This window comes from Ixodes scapularis, unplaced genomic scaffold (assembly GCF_016920785.2).
Source record: "Ixodes scapularis isolate PalLabHiFi unplaced genomic scaffold, ASM1692078v2 ptg000299l_1__unscaffolded, whole genome shotgun sequence".
Taxonomy (NCBI): Eukaryota; Metazoa; Arthropoda; class Arachnida; order Ixodida; family Ixodidae; genus Ixodes; species Ixodes scapularis.
The window spans coordinates 45915-63472 of record NW_024609953.1 but is presented as its reverse complement, the minus strand read 5'-3'; the positions used below and the strand labels follow the sequence as shown (position 1 = coordinate 63472).

At 45.8% G+C, this 17558-nt stretch overlaps 1 long non-coding RNA gene across 1 annotated transcript; it reads right to left on the bottom strand.

Annotated features, from left to right (window-relative positions):
• Positions 1-13252: 13252 nt before the first annotated feature.
• LOC120849049 lies at positions 13253-15322 on the bottom strand. Its single transcript, XR_005717836.1, has 3 exons — positions 15065-15322; positions 14478-14646; positions 13253-13456 (listed from the first exon to the last, which is right to left on the bottom strand). It is a non-coding gene; the product is annotated as an uncharacterized LOC120849049 (long non-coding RNA).
• Positions 15323-17558: the final 2236 nt, after the last annotated feature.

Here is a 17558-nt window from a genome sequence, read left to right as displayed (position 1 = left end):
AGACGACATGTTGTGACAGTTACCCCACAGACGCTGGAGGCCTTTCAAACGAAAAAAAAAAACGGTCGTTTTCACCAACTTGCAGCACGCTGAGGTCTCGTCCAACGTGGAGCTGTTGCACTGAAGCTTCCTGATCGCCTTGCAAATGGATTAAAAGTATGCTGTGTCTAAAGGTACGTCAGACGTTTCCGCAAGTTCGAGTCTAAAGATACGTCGGACATATTGTAAGCGCCCCAATTCCGTACAAGAAATTAGAGATCGGAGACATGCGATGTCTGCTCTCCATCAAGGCTGAGCGTCTGAAACGTCGCTTGTTTCCTTTCCCCTTTTCTTTGCTCGTCTTATCCACGCTTTTAGTTTTGTGCCCACCTTTACGTGCCGGCAGCACACCACCTTCTGGTCCCCAGCACTCGGTTTCGTCACCAGTTGGTAGATGGCGGCACACAACGGCACTTGCACTACCGCGCAGGCGCTTTAGAATATAGGCACAGGTAAGGCGTTGTGTGCTCTGTTTTTGTTTCGTCACCGTTCGTTCGACTCCGTCGTCTGACTTGCAAGCGCACCTCGTTTTTGTTTTTGTTTACGTGGTTTAGCCCATATGTTCAGGCGTTCATAACTTTGCTGTCCACCATGAGTGCGAAGAGGACTTTGTACACAGTGAAGTTAGAGCGGACGGTGATCAGGTATGCGAAAGACAACGGTAACCACGGCACTGCACAGCGTCCGCGATACCGTGTGATACGGTGGAAAAGACAGCAGGTGTAGGTATTCAAGGGCGTCGCGATCCGTAAAAAGTGTTCGGGACGGCGCAATAATGCAAAAGTCGACATTTGGAAATTGAGAAGAACATTCGTGAGTTCGTTTGCAGCTAACTGAACGGGGCCACCGAGGACTCGTCGAGTCGTACTGAGAGCAACTGGTTGACCATGGTGCGCAGTGAGAATTGACGGCGAGCAGGTTAATTCTCGTCGGGGTTATTTTTATTTGTTCTGTGACTTTTTTCTTGTGAATTTCCTATAATAAATTGATATTTCTTGCACAAATGTTGTAATTTCGGAGCATTTCACGAAAGTAAGCACCCCCCCCTCGTTGAACATCGCGGGTGTGAAACGAAAGGAGTGCATAGAATGAACTAATTATGGTAGCAATGAGAAATAAAGCTGGATTGAAAATTGACAGTGGGGTCTCAGTGAGGCATGCTATGACCCGCTGTGATACGACCTTTCCCTACCGCGTCTACGTCCGACGCATCTCCCGGTTCCGCGCATGTCCGTCATGCATCTTAAAGGCCCATTCACACTCTTGCGACCTCTTAGAACCAAGTTCCTTGAAACCTCTTACGACGAGAAACCAAACTGGCGTCATCTATTGGGTAACGGTGTAAGCTTGGCGGTCCGGCATATTTTCTATTTCGCTCGCACATTATCCTTTTTTTCTTGGCTGGAAAAACTTTTGTCAACGCTATAAACAAGCCTTTCTCTTAGGTATTACACACATTTTACCTCGGAAATCCCGGAAAACCTTCGCTATTGTGAAATGCAGTTCCAGGGACACCGCATAGATGGCGCCAGCGTGTTCTCTCGTCCTAAGAAATTTTAAGAGATCTCGTCTCTTAAACGATGCACCTTTAGGCTCCTTGTTCCGGATACGCCCGACGTACTTTTAGAGTCCTCGTTCCGGATACGTCCAATGTACCTTTAGACTCCTCGTTCCGGGTACGTCCGACACGTAGCTTTAGACACAGCGTTAAAAGTATTGCTACGTCTCACGCGTCAATCAGGTTGAAAACACGGTAGGTACCGGGAACCTGAGCACCGGTATTAACGTGTCGGAACGCTTAAACGCCTGTCACCCGTCGTACCTAAGTAACTGAAAAAGAACAGTGATCATATCCAACTCGTCTGCGTCCTAATAGGCGCCCAACTCGGTTAGAAAATCTCGGCGCACCTCCCGCACTTGGTAGCTACGACCGGATAGTAGCTCAATATCGTAACGTGATAAGCGAAGCAATTTCACGTAGCCGAATTGAGGTAAGAGATCTTTTATCTTCAGTTTTAATTTAACGTTTCGAATAACCATGTACAGTCGGGAGCAAAAGTTTGCGGGGCACGGGAGCGTGTGCCAAAAGGCATCGCCGCGCCGTCCGACGGCGCGCCGCCGCATTAAGGAGCCGCGATTTGCGCATGCGCGGCTTTCGTGCTCGCTATCATGTCACTTTCGCTCGTTTCTTTCAGGCGCACTTCTAATAACAAGAGTCGGCGCCAGGGGCGCAAGTTAGCGTTTCGCTGGCTGTCATGCTGCGCGTCTGCTTCAGCTGCCTCGGCCGCCACGATTTGTGACGGAGCACGCGGGGTGGGATAACCAGGCGCTTTGTCACCCAGCGTGGCTGATGAGGCAGCTGAAGAGGGCGCGAGGCATGACAGTCAGTGAAACGGCAACTTGCGCCCCTGGCGCCGACTCCGGTTATCAGGAATGAGTCGGACAGAAACGAGCGAAAGAGACATGACTGCCAGCACGAAGGGCGCGCATGCGCAAAGCGCGGCTTTTTAATGCGGCGGGGCGCCGTTGCAAGCCGCGGCGATGCATTTCGGCACGCGCTGCGGTGCCCCGCAAACTTTTGCTCCCGACTGTACCTCGCACAAGCTCCGAGGCCTGTACGCGTGGAATGCCAATTCGGCTTCTTGAAACTAGTAGTTCCATACGACGGTGTAGATGTTCTTTTACAACGCCAACACACATGTAGATGTTACATGCTTACTGCCTTCGCGGGACACGGGTCTACTTACCCATCTCTGAGGGCTGTAGGTGCGACGACGAAGATAACAGCGGGGAAAGGCGTCATCAAGACTTAGAACGCAAGGAAAAAATTTACGGTGAACCGTTACAACATGGCGCCGGGACGTTTGTAAACATACTCTCGTTACCGTGCGACGGTTCCCCGGTTTCGAAACAAAAATTCGTTTAGCATAGTTAAAATTATTTTAGCAACGTAGATAGCTTGATCATTTGAGTATATATATTGCCATTTTTTCTTTAAGTTAAATTGAGAGCTTAATGACTTCGCAATGAAGCACACTCTTATACTCTCGCAGATCAGCATAGGTTTGCTTCACCGAAAGACACCGCTGTATTGCAGGGAAAGGTGCTCGCTGGCATTTGCACAGGTGAAAATGTCCTGTCCAAACACCCCTTCCGACAATACAGTAAATATGCACTCTTAAGGTACTGCTTGTGGGGGTGGCTTGTCTGTGGCCAGAAAGGCACACAGGGTCAGTTGAAAATGATTACCATGGGATAAAAATAATGGAAAGCAGCCTCAGACACAAGGATGAAGTAAAGGCACTAACACGACAAAACAACGGATGACCTTCAAGTGTAGTTTATTTTATGGGAAGGAAGCATTTTAGTCTTATTACATTAACACAAACACACATGCCAACCAGGCAGCTGGCAATCACAGGGATAGAGCCTTACAATGTGGCAGTGCTAAACTCCAAATTATGAATAAAGATTTTTTTTTTTTTTTTTTTTCACTTAGTTTTGTAGCAGAGGTTGTTTTCCATCATGATTAGTTTCGCTCTTACCAACTAGCCCAATCTACCACCCTACTTCAGCTCATTAAGGGGGACTACTTACACTTGAAGAATCTGCAATGGCAAGATGAATGCTAGCAAGTTCATTTCATCGCCAGAAAATTGATGGTGTTGTCTCAAATGGTAACAATGCACGCTCATGAATGAACTGTGTGAGACCATCAAAGTGCGGGCAGTGACTCTACTTGATATCTGGGGACTGAAAACAACTGCCTCGGTCTACTCTTAGAGAGAACCATAGCGGTGGTCAAGGAACCGGTACAGCAACACGAGCCCAGATTACGTATGATATGTAGGTCTTCCATTCCCTTTGTAACAATATACAGGACACCAGATTTTGGGTCAGTACTTGTATTTCAGCATCGAAATACACGTAAAAATATATTCCTGGTCTCGCAATACATTCAAGGGAATAATATATCCCATTACATTTTCAACTGGGCTTGCCATGTCATCATCCCAACTACCGAAATAGTTATCTTCTCCAAATGCTTCATCAGCTTGCACAAGCAGCTGACACCAGTTGAGAACAAGCTCAAAGGTTGTGAGGAGATACTTCGTAAAATGGCAGGACGGCGGCTTGTGATACTACAAAGCCAGTTTCCTTTAGACAATATAACATAAGGTTATCATATCAACCAAGTATGCCTCCACTGTGTAGCCCTCGATCTCGGTCGGGGATGCCAAGTTTCTTTGCTTTGCAGTTGCACGCTCGCACAAAGCTCCACCGCTTCGCCCGAGATGCTTGTATGAAGCTTCATACTTTAACACTACAGCACTATGGCAAAATACTTAATTTTTGCAGGGGGGGGGGGGGGGGGGCTCAACATTTTGCAGACCTATTTTCAGACTTCGAAAATATTCAAAATTACCGAATAATCCTATTCGATTCAAAGTATGAATCGAATACGGCATTATTCTATTCAATATTTAAAAGTTATGAATATTTGCACAACCGTAGTCTTCAGCATTATTTACAATTTACAAGGAAGCTGATATCATGTCTACATTTCACGGGATCTTCCGGGGTCTTTTGTTCAAATCGCGATTATAAACTTTCTGACTTTGACCCAATGGAGACTACCCATCTGCACACTCCGCAAGGACAATTCACTGAGGCGGTCATTGGCCATCATTGATCGAAGTCTGTGTTATGTCAATTTGGGCCTACTGAGAGAGTGTTCACCCCTGAGGTTTGCAACCATAACAAAATAAAAATCTAAAATGGGTACATGAACACCTAGAAATGAGCCTCGAAGCTTTTCTCAGACTACAGTTTTGGAATGTTTCTTACAGAAGCCTTCCTTTTTGGCAAATAAAAAGAAACTGTTCCAGTTCATCGGGGAAATCGTCCGACAGACCAGATTTATCCATTGCCTGGAATCACCAGTGTTTCAACGAAAGTGTGCCGTGGTCAGCAATAAAAAGTAAACTGTAGGCAAACTTTGCTGTAAGCAGGGAAACGAGTTTTAAGTGAATGCAGAAGGTTGTCAATCATGCCAATATTGGTATCACAGTGGAAGTTCAGTGAGGCATCTTGAGGGTGAAGGTTGTCATTTGTGCCAATCGGTTTGCTTTCTTTTGATTGTTGCTTTGTATGTAGTTCCCAATGTTTCCTTCGCTGCCTGTTTCATTTCACTGAATCTTTCTCTTAGACCGGATACATAATCACTCAATAATTTCGTCAGGTTTACAGCTTCATTCAATGTGAGCGTCTGATTATGTAGCGTTCTTCTGATGGCATTGAAGCATTGCAACACCCTGTTCATGAACTAAGCTACAACTGTTGCAGTCATACCCATAGTCTTCAACTATAACCCATGTCTCTGCTAGTTCTTCCTAACCTTCAGACCCTCAAGGCGACCCTAATTTCCTGAGCGAACAGAGCTTCATAGCATCCGCTCGGGCTGACCACCACGTGTCTTGGAGTCGCATGGGCATGAATACCGTATCAATCCGTTTCAAATCAAGCCTGCAGAATATTCCGGCGAAGGGTAGACGCAGAAAAAAAATTTATATACGCTGTACGCAATGGTTAACACAGACCACTCTGACCATTCTGTGTCGAGCGCTCTCGTGCCAATGCCAGCTGTTTTTGATTCAGCAATGGCCAGCGGTTGTGATCAACCTGGTCGTGTTCCGAAATTTACCCAATCTCACTTTAGAGTAACATTTTCATACCTTGGTGTTCGAAAACCTTTTTGCATTTAGCGTTGCTCAGCTTGAAATGTCACGTGATATGACCCGCAGGAGTAGCTGGGATCCAGTCGAGTAAGGTTTGGAACACGCCCCCTGTCAGGGGGGGATCCCCTCACAGAGGACCCTATTCATTTGAGCAGTTAAATATGGGTAATCTGGGCTTGCCCCTGAAGCGAGAAAAGGAATATGGTGAAATGCTGGCCTGTTACATGCAGGCGCCAATTGTTCCGTTTGATTTTAATGCATTATCCGGCACCTTGACTCAATCTTTACAAACAAGTGTTCTCAAACTTTCTGGTAACAAGGAATCCTAGCAATCTTCAAAAGGTGCTGCACCAAGCACGTCATGCTTCGCACCATCGTGCTCACAAAAGTTTCAATGCTTTGCTCCGCCACGCATGCATCACGCTTCACCGCTATACACCGGTGCGTTGCGGCGGTGTATAGCGGTGAAGAAATACTTTCAAAATATTTAAAGTTGCCGAATACTCCTCACCAATTCAAAGTGCGAGTAGAATATGGCGTCATTCGCTTCAATATTCTGAATTTTAGAATATTTGTACAACCCTAAAATATGTCGTAAAGTAACGCTCAGGCGCCCTCTACAAATCCGGAGATCATCGCAAAAAAGTGGGAGATGGGCACTTGATATGCTATCAATGTTATCTATATTTCCACTGTCCATATTTTTTTAGATGTTACAACATTCAGGGGTGGGCGCTTAGTGAGGAATCGGCAGATGCTCGGTATTTCATAGTATACATAGCATTTGAGTACAAATATACAGTTCCTCACTTTCCCATAAAAAAAATGAAATATATATTTGGGTGCTTGCGGAATCCAAAAGATCAGCCTATGGAACCCGGTTTGGGAACCCCGGGTATGTAATCTGCACCAGTCTGTAAAGAGCTTCTCAAAGCAATTTTTAAGAAAATAAAACTGAACCATCTAGAATGGCCTAAGCTAAAAAAGGCTTCCAAATATTCTGTTTCTAGCATTCATAATTAGGCACTGAACTTTTCGTTTGATGCTTTGATTGACTTTGTTTCTTCTTATGGGAAAAAGTGCACATCAACAATGACACTCAGCGACATGGTTCGCAAGCTACCCAACCAATGGTGTGCAAGCTTCCCTATCAGGGACGGCGCCAAGGGAAGGCGAGGGGTGGCGGGCGCCTCCCCTAAAATTTCTTCTGCCACCCCAAGATGAAGCCGCTTTGTTCACAAATAATGGCTAATGACGTCGGCTTGAAAACCCAATGTAATGAGTGTCAAGACTTTAGAGCTGTTCATGCCTTTTATTATTATTTTTTTTTTTCTATTAACTTCCACCCACTGCAAGTCGTACCGTGGGCGAGTAAGCTATCTAGCGCCTTAGAAAAAGCAGCTCCCCTTTGTGACGCCTGCTGGCTTTTCTCTCCGCATTCTGCTGTGTGGCGCTTATCTTCAGCGGAGACCGGAGACGTGAACGAAGGGGAGCTTAGTTAAAGTCGAGGTCATGAGGAATTCCGGACTGTCTAAGAAAATGAAGCAAAACCTGGTTGTGAGTCATGAGCACAGGGGGCAGAGGTCAATGCTATAATAACCCCCCCCCCCCCCCCCCGCCTCTTCCTTCTCGTGTCTCCTCATTTCCCTTTTCAATGAGCACACTGCATAAGCTATAAGCTATCTTCGATAAGCCCGTGGGCGACGGCACCTCAGAGCAACCCCCCCCCCCCCCCCCAATTTGGTTGGCCTCCCCACTGCCCCCCCCCATTATAAAGATCCTGGCGCCATCCCTGCCCCCTATAGTTGAAATGGTATTAAAACAGCACAAAAAAAAAATAAAACGAAGAGAACACAGACACAGCACTCACTTACAACTGAAATTTTTTCTTCTGCATGGTACAGTAAGTAAAGATAAAAAGAAGCAGATAGATACCATTTCAAAATGACCAACCAACTAGCCCAACTACACAATTTGTTGCAGCCCTTCTATGGCCCTGAATTCGTTCCTTACCATGAGAAAAGTGATGATGTTTCAAGCATCTCTGCAGATCCCTTTATTTCTAAAGCTATTTGGCATATACCACAAAATCCCGAGGTATGTACTTCCCAGTCAGCAACATTCACTTGTATCCCGCCACAGCTAACTAGCCGCATTTGTGCCAAGGCCATCACTGATCCCAACACTACTATTACTAGAAGTGGGCTATCTTTCAGAGTTTAAAAAAATAAAGCAAATCCAGCCAAAAATAGGAGTGGGCTACCTTTTGATATTTTACAGTACAGCATTATGACACATCAAAATGCAGGCACTGAGATGCTCTTTAGAAATAAACAAACTGCATTAACGCATCAGAAAGGTTCTTGTAGGAAAGCTCTTCATTCTAGCTCATATTGGCTGGGATTGCACATAGGGGAAAAGAGACACTAACCAAGTACGTTAAGTATTTTGACCGAACCCTGGTCGAAAGACACCAATGTTTGAAAAATAAATAAACAATGAAAAACATCCGCCGATTTTTCTCATAAACAAACACCGGGGGATATACGGCCTAGTTATAGGTTATTTATATTTACTAAGTAAAAATCATTTTGGGTGTGTTTGTGGTATAAAAATACAATCAAAACCCAATGTAGCTCCTTAATGTTTTCAATTAATCAATAAACTAGAAACAAAAAATAAAGCCTTTTTTTTTTTTGCTTTAGATGAGTGGAGACTTGTGAAGAGGCCACCAAGGCTTTGATACCCTGCGGACCAGGATCTGATCAGAGCATTTTGTCTTTGTCCATGAGGACCCTCAGGGTATAATTAATTGATCATGTAACCTCTTAACGGCTTATGATAAGCTCAGCTTGCCATGAGTTATGTGCCATTTTCTGGTTTATGACGAGTGCACCTCATCATGTACTGCTTTGTGCCTTTTGCAAGGTTTGCAACAAGGTCAGTGAATAAAAACAGTGTGAATTATCTTTATGATAGAATAATAAATAAAAGAAACTGTTTCGTATAAGGTCTGCTTAAAAAATGTAAAGCATTAAAAGATTAATCAACAGGCGATGCTATTTTCTATTTTAAAAGAATAACAAATGTTTTCCTTGAAACTTCATCTAGATTCTGAACATCTAAGGCACTGCAAGCACAAGCTTTACAGGTGTGCTCTGCACTTTCGTGCCATATCGATGGATGGGAGCAGAGTTTATGCTTTCAAATACTATCAATAGATAAGAGAATAGCGATTCCTTCCATTGTGACGTCACTAGATCATTACTGAAAAGGCGACCTCACCAAATAAGAGCATGGAGGCACCTCAAGACAATTTAGGAGGACCAAAAAACGATGTGGAGATGAAGTTGGCATAAACAATTGTGCAAGCTGGTTGACCGTAGTAAAAGAAGCAATGCGTAAGGCATGGACAAAGATTAGAAGACAAATAAACCACAGAACACCATTTTTATCGGCACCTGTCGAGAGCATATTTACAGCCGCTAACATAATGCTCCACGGCCCTCCGCCCAAATCGACAGGTGCTAACTGATTGAACATCACTTGAAAAGCTCATCCACAAATGCAAGTGAGTTTAGCAATTGTTCTTTTGGTCTGTGTTGCTTGCATACTATATGTAAAAAGTAATATACATGGCTGGAGTGATCTTTCTTGATATCGTTAATACCTGGTTGTCAATAACACAGAAGACGACATTTACAATATCTCAAAGTATGTATAACGTGATACCAATAGCGGAGCTAGCTGTAGAATTCTCTGGAAAGAGTGGCACCTGCACAAGGCAAGCTTGAAGGTTCTGTCAAACTACATTAGTGATGGGTGTTACCTTGTAGAATCGAAAGGTGCAGCTTTGTTTTTGCAAAGCATTAGCAACCTGTGTCAGGACGCAGATGGCCGAAAGCAATGTTTGGTGCTCCTGTTGGGAGATGGAGCAACGTGCTGCAATTAGAAAAACCCGTGATGGCGAGTCCGACGAGGCTGAAGATAATCTTGCTGTAACACAGCTTTCTTCTAATATTTTCACGGACGTCGCTGAGCGAGCGCGTACATGGCCAAATGGTTGCTGCACTTGATTGTAGCGCAGAAGATTTGGGTTTGATTCCAGGCAGCGGAATGTTCTTTTATTTATTCTTTCTACTTGGCGTTCTCGCAAATTCGAGAAATTGCTTGTCTGGCCGAGCTACGAATAATCTACGCACCGAAATGTCTAGGCCGAATGTTCCAGAGACCCACGCAGTTACAAAAGGGACTCCGCATGGCGAGCGAAGTCAGACTCTTCCCAGCGCTCAATCCTGCTGTTTTGACGCCTGCGACGCTAGCCTTTCTCGATTTTGTTTTGGGCACAAGTTCGCCCCATTAAACGTTTAGTTTCTTCAGTTATTCGCCGCCTCACCATTTGTTATTCGTGACAATATAGCCATGCACGCAGACATGAAAGCCACAACAGAAAAACGCAATTGGGGTCGAGACACCCTGCCGTAGACCCCGTGCTCAACAGTGCGGTCTATTTTCCGTGATGTGCTCTGCCATCTCTCAACACGAGAACGAAACACAACCCTCGGCTGTCAACATCAGCATTCATAACTGAAAATCTTGCATATATTCTTCCGATTTTTCGCACAAACAAATTAGTGCCTTTAACTTTCACATGGTAACATCCACCACTGCAATACACCTGTGACAAAATATGAAGCTTGCTACATCCAGACTAATTTTTTGCTTCATTTTATAGCAAACCCCGCTACTGTGGCAACCTACATTTTGGGATCTGTTTTGTTTCATCGACAGACATCTCATCGACAACTTTTAATCAAACGACATATTGACATACATTTCGTCGACACCAGGGGCGGATGCAGGAATTTCCTGAGGGGGGGGTCAGGTGTCGGTCAGCGTACCATATGTTTAGGGACCCCCTCCCCCTCTCCTTCGTTTTACGCCCTAAAATTTACACAAGCAGAAATCAAGAGGGGGGTCAGGACATCCGGAACCCCCCTCTAAATCCGCCCCTGGTCGACACTGACATGCCATCGACAATCGTTACGCTAACTGTACGATGTTGTGATGTTTCGTTGTGTGTGTCACTGGGGCATGCATTAAAGGGGCACTGACACCCCAAAGGTCGTATTTATTTTTATTGTCTAAAACGATGCAAGTTGCAGTCATAGACACGCAAAAAAAACCGCATCGCGAAAAAAAATCTTCCCGCGCGCGCGCGCGCCTTTTTATTTTTGGCGTTTGATTTTCCCGCCTCTCGCCTCCTCGCTTCTTTTGATCGGTGACGTCAAAAATCAGGAAATTTAGAATCTTTGTAGGCGACATCTCTATAGCATTTAATAACGGCAATCGTAAAACATGTTTTTTAACGCAATTGCAAACGCACTACGGCCCTTCTTTTTGAAATACCAAAAATCGGGAAATCGTTTTGGTGCCGTCTCCTGGATTTGTATCCTCCAACGGAAAACAGGCGACACCGCTCAAAACCGGTCCGCCGCAACGCCGCCGCCCACTCCTTTCCTCCTCGCTTTGGGTCGCCATGGCAACAGCAGGGAGTGGTGAAAGAAAGTCGACTCTCAGGTCTCCGCAGTTTTTGACGTCAAGGCACCGCGCCGATCGCGCGGGAACTTCGAAATCGGCATTTGGAAATTGTTTTTTTACTTCACAAATACTGAATTTCCAAGTTTTTAATTTTGAGGGTAATGTCCCGGCATCGTTTTCAATCGTTTCGGATAATAAAAAAAAATATGATTTTGATGTGTCAGCGCCCCTTTAACTTACCCGGCCCGCCCGTCTACGTCATTTGCAGCGACCAACTGTGGTGGCTCACTACAGAAATATTAACACACCAGGCCTGTCGTAGCCGTTGTTCGGGTATAACAAGAACAGTTTATTGCGGGTTAAAGGCAATACGTGTAGTCGCGACATACAGCCATGTCCTCGCATGGTTGCGCCGTTCTCCCCCGTCTGCTGGCCTCCCGGAGCGAAAGTACTCCGCGCATAGGCGCGTTGCGGCGCTGCAGTCGGTGGTCGCTCGCAATGCCATTCACGACACCCCCCTTTCTTAGGATTAGGGAGCCGAGAAGTCCAACCTGTCTGGTGGTCTGCTTGGTCATTGACCGCCGTTGGCTGCATGTGACTCCCGGTGCCAGAGGCTCCGGAAGTCTTTCTTTAGAGGGGGGGCTCGACATCTCCGAAATCCTCAAGGTTAGGTTGGTTTCAGGTTGACATTAATTGCCACATTTGAATGAAAACATATTAATGCACCGCGTTCGCATATTCACGGACATATCCATGGAAAACAAATTAAAACAATGGTTCAGTAAAATAACAGTAAGAAGCTTGCACTGACAACTCATACAATGATTGGATAACCACTGAAATCAGCCGCACCATGTGTTCTTTATTTTTTCTTTCCTATACCAACTGTTACATGTCAACCGCAGCTGTGCCTATGCCAAATTGGCTATGTCTAAGAATGAAAACCTTCCTTCATTTAGGGATTCTCGGGGAAGCATGATGTATTAACGCAGACGTAGACAAACAAGTGCTAAAAGTTTTAGACAAAACCCCGAGACTCGGGGGGAAAAAAGGACAACACAACACGGAGTCTCAAACACAGCAAGTTGGGCCATCGGATGTCTTAACTGGAAGCAGAGGTTGCATACATCGGTATGTACCTCAGGATCAAGTACATCGACCGTGATCGCTTCGGACTCCTGGCGTCAATACAAGTTGGGGGGGCATCACAAAAGGAGGGTACTGAAGGATAAGAGCTGTGTTTCAGACTTCGTGTTGTGTTGTCCTGAGTTTGTAAACATGTGTCGCCTCATGCCTCACCACCCTGCGGGCACGACGCCGCATGCGCGCAAAGCTTTCGCCATCGAAGGCGCCTTGTCAAATTTGGGAGCTCGTAGACTTTCGCCTTTTCTAAGCACTCCCGAATCCCCACTCAAGCTCACCAGCCCCCCCCCCCCCCTCTCCTAATGATGGCCTTTAAGCGCCGCGGTAGTACCGCCTGCCTGTTTTGTCCGCGGGCCAGAAGCACCATGCATCTTCTGGGCCTCTTGCTTCCACACGGGGGAAGCAGACAAACGCTCGCCGACGTCGTCTTGTCGGAATCCATTCCTTTTGCTGTCTCCTCTTTGCTCGCTTTAAACTGGTTGTCAATCAGGCTCATGAGTCCTGCCTGTCATTTTCTTCTGGTTTTGACTTTTCAAGCAAGCCTCTCCGTCGCCCCGGTGCTTTTTGTGCTTGGCGGAGGTGAGGAGAGCGGTAGGTCAGCATGCATAAAGAGTCATTTCATTTATTTCGGCTCAGGAGAGACGGAGGTACAGCAGATAGGCCGAAGGCCCATACCAGATAACCTGCAAACACACAAACTAAAAAAAAAAAAAAAAAACGAGGGAGGGGGAGGGGGGGCTCGGCAGCTCGGTCCTGAGGACAGGAGGGGCTCAAGCCCACCCTGCCCCCCCGCTTCCGGAGCCCCTGCCCGGTGCGTCGTGTTAGTCCTGTCGATGTGCTTACAATATAGGACCTTGGTTGGGCTGCTGGCCGTGTCACTGTACCGCAGGATGCCGGACCACTCCGTTGCTTTTTCCACCTTCTTGATGACTCCCATTTCTTTCATCCTTTCCAATTCATTCTCCACTTGTGAGAGCGGTGGAAGAGGAACTCGCCTTGGGTATGTAACGGCATAGGGCTTGGCGTCATCCTCACGACAAGGCCCACCCACTGATCTCCACTAGAGAGGGCTGGATGTATGCGCATTGAGCAAACAAGTATGAAGCCACCGGAGGTGAGCGGCTTGTCCCGGAAGTGAGTGCTTGGCAGGCTTTGTAACCCTTCCGAGTGCTGGTTCGAAAAGCGTTGAGGGCGCTGGATTTTCGCTTGTTCCCGCAAGAGAGCCTGCTTGTTGCACAGTAAGAGTGCATGTGGACCCGAGAAGTATCATGGAAGCCATTCAATGTAAACATTTTGAGATTCTAGTTGATCAAGTTGTGAATATGTCTCAAGTTCAAATGCCTCATTCTCGGGATTTAATCCAGAACGGGAGTATTAAAACCCAATCAAAGAAACAAAAAAGCATGGTCCAAAATATTGACTGAATGCACTAGGAAGCTTCCGGGACAAGAATCAAACTTCCGGTGGCTTCACTTGCGCCAGGCTCGGAGAGCAGCTAAGCGCCATCCAGCCCCCTTTAGTAGAGATCAGTGGGCCCACCCACTCAAGCTGCTTCGCAGCAACATTCTGCGGGGAGTCACTACAGAAAAAAAGCTTATCCGAGCTGTCGATGTAACAAACTGTCGATGAAACGAACTGTCAATGAAACGTCGTTCAATGAACTGACTGCCCCCCATATTTCAGTATCAGGATTTCTCCTTCAAACAAAACATATTTAAAGATACTTTGTCACCCATTTTTTAGTCATACATATTTGAGTTGTTTTGCAATGCTCCTTTTATAAATGTATTTTAGTATCAGTACTTTAGCTGTCACTGCTGTGTATTCCAGTATTTGTCATTTCAAATGCTTTTTAGGTTATATCCGCCCAACCTTGTCACTCTCAATGAACAGCATTTCAGAGGTATTATGAATACCTGCTACCAATAACACGGAAGATGACATCTCGTCACAAGGGGCATGTCACATGTAACTCAAAAGGACAGTGCACCAGGGGTGAAATTTCCATGTACTTACGTCGGTCAACATTCACGATGGTAACGCCGAGGGCAACACCTTTTTGTACTAGTAGGCGGTTCAGGGACAGCCTCTCATCCTCCCTGGCATGCCCGAAAGGCCCACCTCGTGGCACCAACTTGAATACGAGCACGTAGCTCGTCAAGCCTTTGAGGGTGGTCACAAGCTCCTGAAAAGTGGAAAGGACATTGACTTATGCAGGAGACAAAGCAAAACTACCGTAAAATCCCGTAAGGATGTCCAACCAAAATGAAGAGATAAATTGGGAAAAACATGGGGTGGGCTATCTTTGGGAATGCGACAGCAAAAATTTATTTTAAAAAACGCGATAAGCAACTGGGCTATCCGCTACAAACCACATAAAACGGGAACTGATACCGCGAATTGCGGACACGGCATATTTGCGTTTTATGATGCGATAAACACGCAAGACTCTGCTACGACATCCTGTGTCATGGTAAAAGGGGTTGAGGACGCAGCAGATTCGCTTAGCCGTGTTTTCACGATTCTAACGCGCAGGCTGATTTAGCTTTCAGAAGTTGGCCGGTTCTACCGCGCAGGTAAAATAATGAAGATTGAACACATACCTTAAAGACGGGTTTTATGAAACGAACGCCAACAAAAAATAAATGCCGTGTACTAGTCGCCGTTGTCACAGTGCGACGATGTTTCTTCGCTGTCCACAGAGGTGAGTGCGCGTCGTCGGCTTTGGGAGGGTCGTCTTCCGAGCACCGCTTTGCGAGCTCGTCGGGTCGCTGGGATTGCGAGGCCACGCAGTGCTACTCCGTCCGTTTTGCCATTACTCCCGTTGAAACGGTTCAAACCTGTGGTGCCTGTGGTTCAAACCTGTGGTTCTAACGGTTCAAACACGCCGCTCCGGCAACCTGAGCACCTGAGAACCGTTGAAAACAGCGAGGCCAGGATGGCGCCAGTGGGCAAGTCAATCATGATATAGGATAGTCGAGAAATAAACCAGTTAGCTGAGTTTGAGACGTCTCTTTTTGTGTCTGATCCTTCTACTAAAAAGTTTCCAATTTCTTCGACCACAGTCTCAGGCGTTATATGACATGATTATCATCATCATCATCACTACCATCCGAACGGATTCCCTACGAGCGGTTTTCCCTACACTGGCGTTGTCCCCAGATCTAGGCACGGGCAGATCTCTGGATCATAGAGTTATTATAATGTACACTAGAGGTTCAAGTGGCGCTAGTGTGCTGACGCAAATTGAAGCAGACAGCAACCAGTCGAAAATTGACTTCCGGTAATGCATTTCTATGGGAAAAAGTGAGTGCATTTTCTCCCTGCGCTCGATCATAAGAACAAATATCCCAAATAATTCGTACGTACTAGGTAGTTTGGAACATTTCTCAGTCAGGCCGACGAAAGAATTGGTCAGTTACGGCGTTTTTCTCTCGAATTCATCGCACTAAAAACAGTGCTAAAACGGCTTCGTACGTGTATTTATGTGCACTGTCGGACACTGTTAGTGCGAACGCGGCGTCGGCGATTTCCAGCATGGGGGCAAACGAACAAAGGACATCTGGAAAATCAAGAGCGGCGGCAAGAGCTACACAGCAACACCGGATCAGTAACTCGCAGTGCATGTACGATCAAAATAAATTGAAGGCCACGTAATCTATTCAATTTTAAATAAGTGAGTACCGCTTTACACTTTCTGTCCTGAGCGAAGCTGCGTGTTCTACGTTCAAAATATCACCCGCGCGCTAGACATCTTTGAGAACAAGTGCGCGATAAAAGCTGCCCGGCAGAAAAAATAATGCGAAGAGACACCTTTCATATCCCACGGACTTTATTCTCTACGTTGAAGGTTTTTATCCGCTCATGCACGACGGGATCATTTTCATATGGTGACAGGACTGGCATATTATCAATATACAAGCGTCACCGGAATGCTGGCGAGCCTTGAACACACTCTATATTCGTTTCGATCGTAATTTTGCTGTGAATCGCCGCTTGTTTTTACACACCTGCTGCGGCACACACGTTTGGGACTGAAATGCAGCGAAGTTAAACATCGCTCACTGATGAAGAAAAATGCGCTAACTAAAGCAATTACACTTTTACAATGTTAATTAAGACAAATACTATTCGGTACGACCGAAATAACCAAAGTGTTCCATGTTATTTTCCGGCGAAGAGACAAAATGCACGCGCGTTTTCCCATAGAAATGCACAGGAGCACCGCAAAAGTAGACTGGTTGCTGTCTGCTTCAATTTGCGTCACGGAAGTCGCATAGACACTAGCGCCAGTTGAACCTCTAGCGTACATTATAATAACTCTATGCTCTGGATAGGCGCTCGCTTTGCGCGAAGATGTCACTCCTTCGACGGGCGTCGGAGGAAGTGCGGCCAAAAGAAGGGCCGTAGTGCGTTCGCAATTGCGTTAAAAAACATGTTTTACGATTGCCGTTATTAAATGTTATAGAGATGTCGCCTACAAAGCTTCTAAATTTCCTGATTTTTGACGTCACCGATCAAAAGAAGCGAGGAGGCGAGAGGCGGGAAAATCAAACGCCAAAAATAAAAAGGCGCGCGCGGGAAAATTTTTTTTCGCGATGCGGTTTTTTTTGCGTGTCTATGACTGCAACTTGCATCGTTTTAGACAATAAAAATAAATACAACCTTTGGGGTGTCAGTGCCCCTTTAAGGCTCGACTATAGTGGACGTCCCTTTGAGAAAAAGGACGAGTCACGCTCATATAACTCCTCAATCATAACTGTGCCGTACGCTGCGTCATTTCCATGATGGTCAAACTACAGAGCTCTGAAAGTACTCCTAAAAATTATATTATAAGGTAGATATTTAAGCTAAAGCATAATTACGTCACAACTAGTTCACTTTTTAGCGGGCATGGGACATCGGCGCTTTTTCACATTTTAGTCTGGCTAGTATTGTGTGTAGACGCCAATTCAATGCAAATACCTGCACTTATCGACATAGCGTAGGGAATTGTAACCGAACGAAGTTAGTTGCTAAAGTTTGTTGCAATTTGAAAAAGTGTTACCAGTCACAGCTACTCAAGCAAAAAAGTAAGTTAGTTACAAAATTACGAGT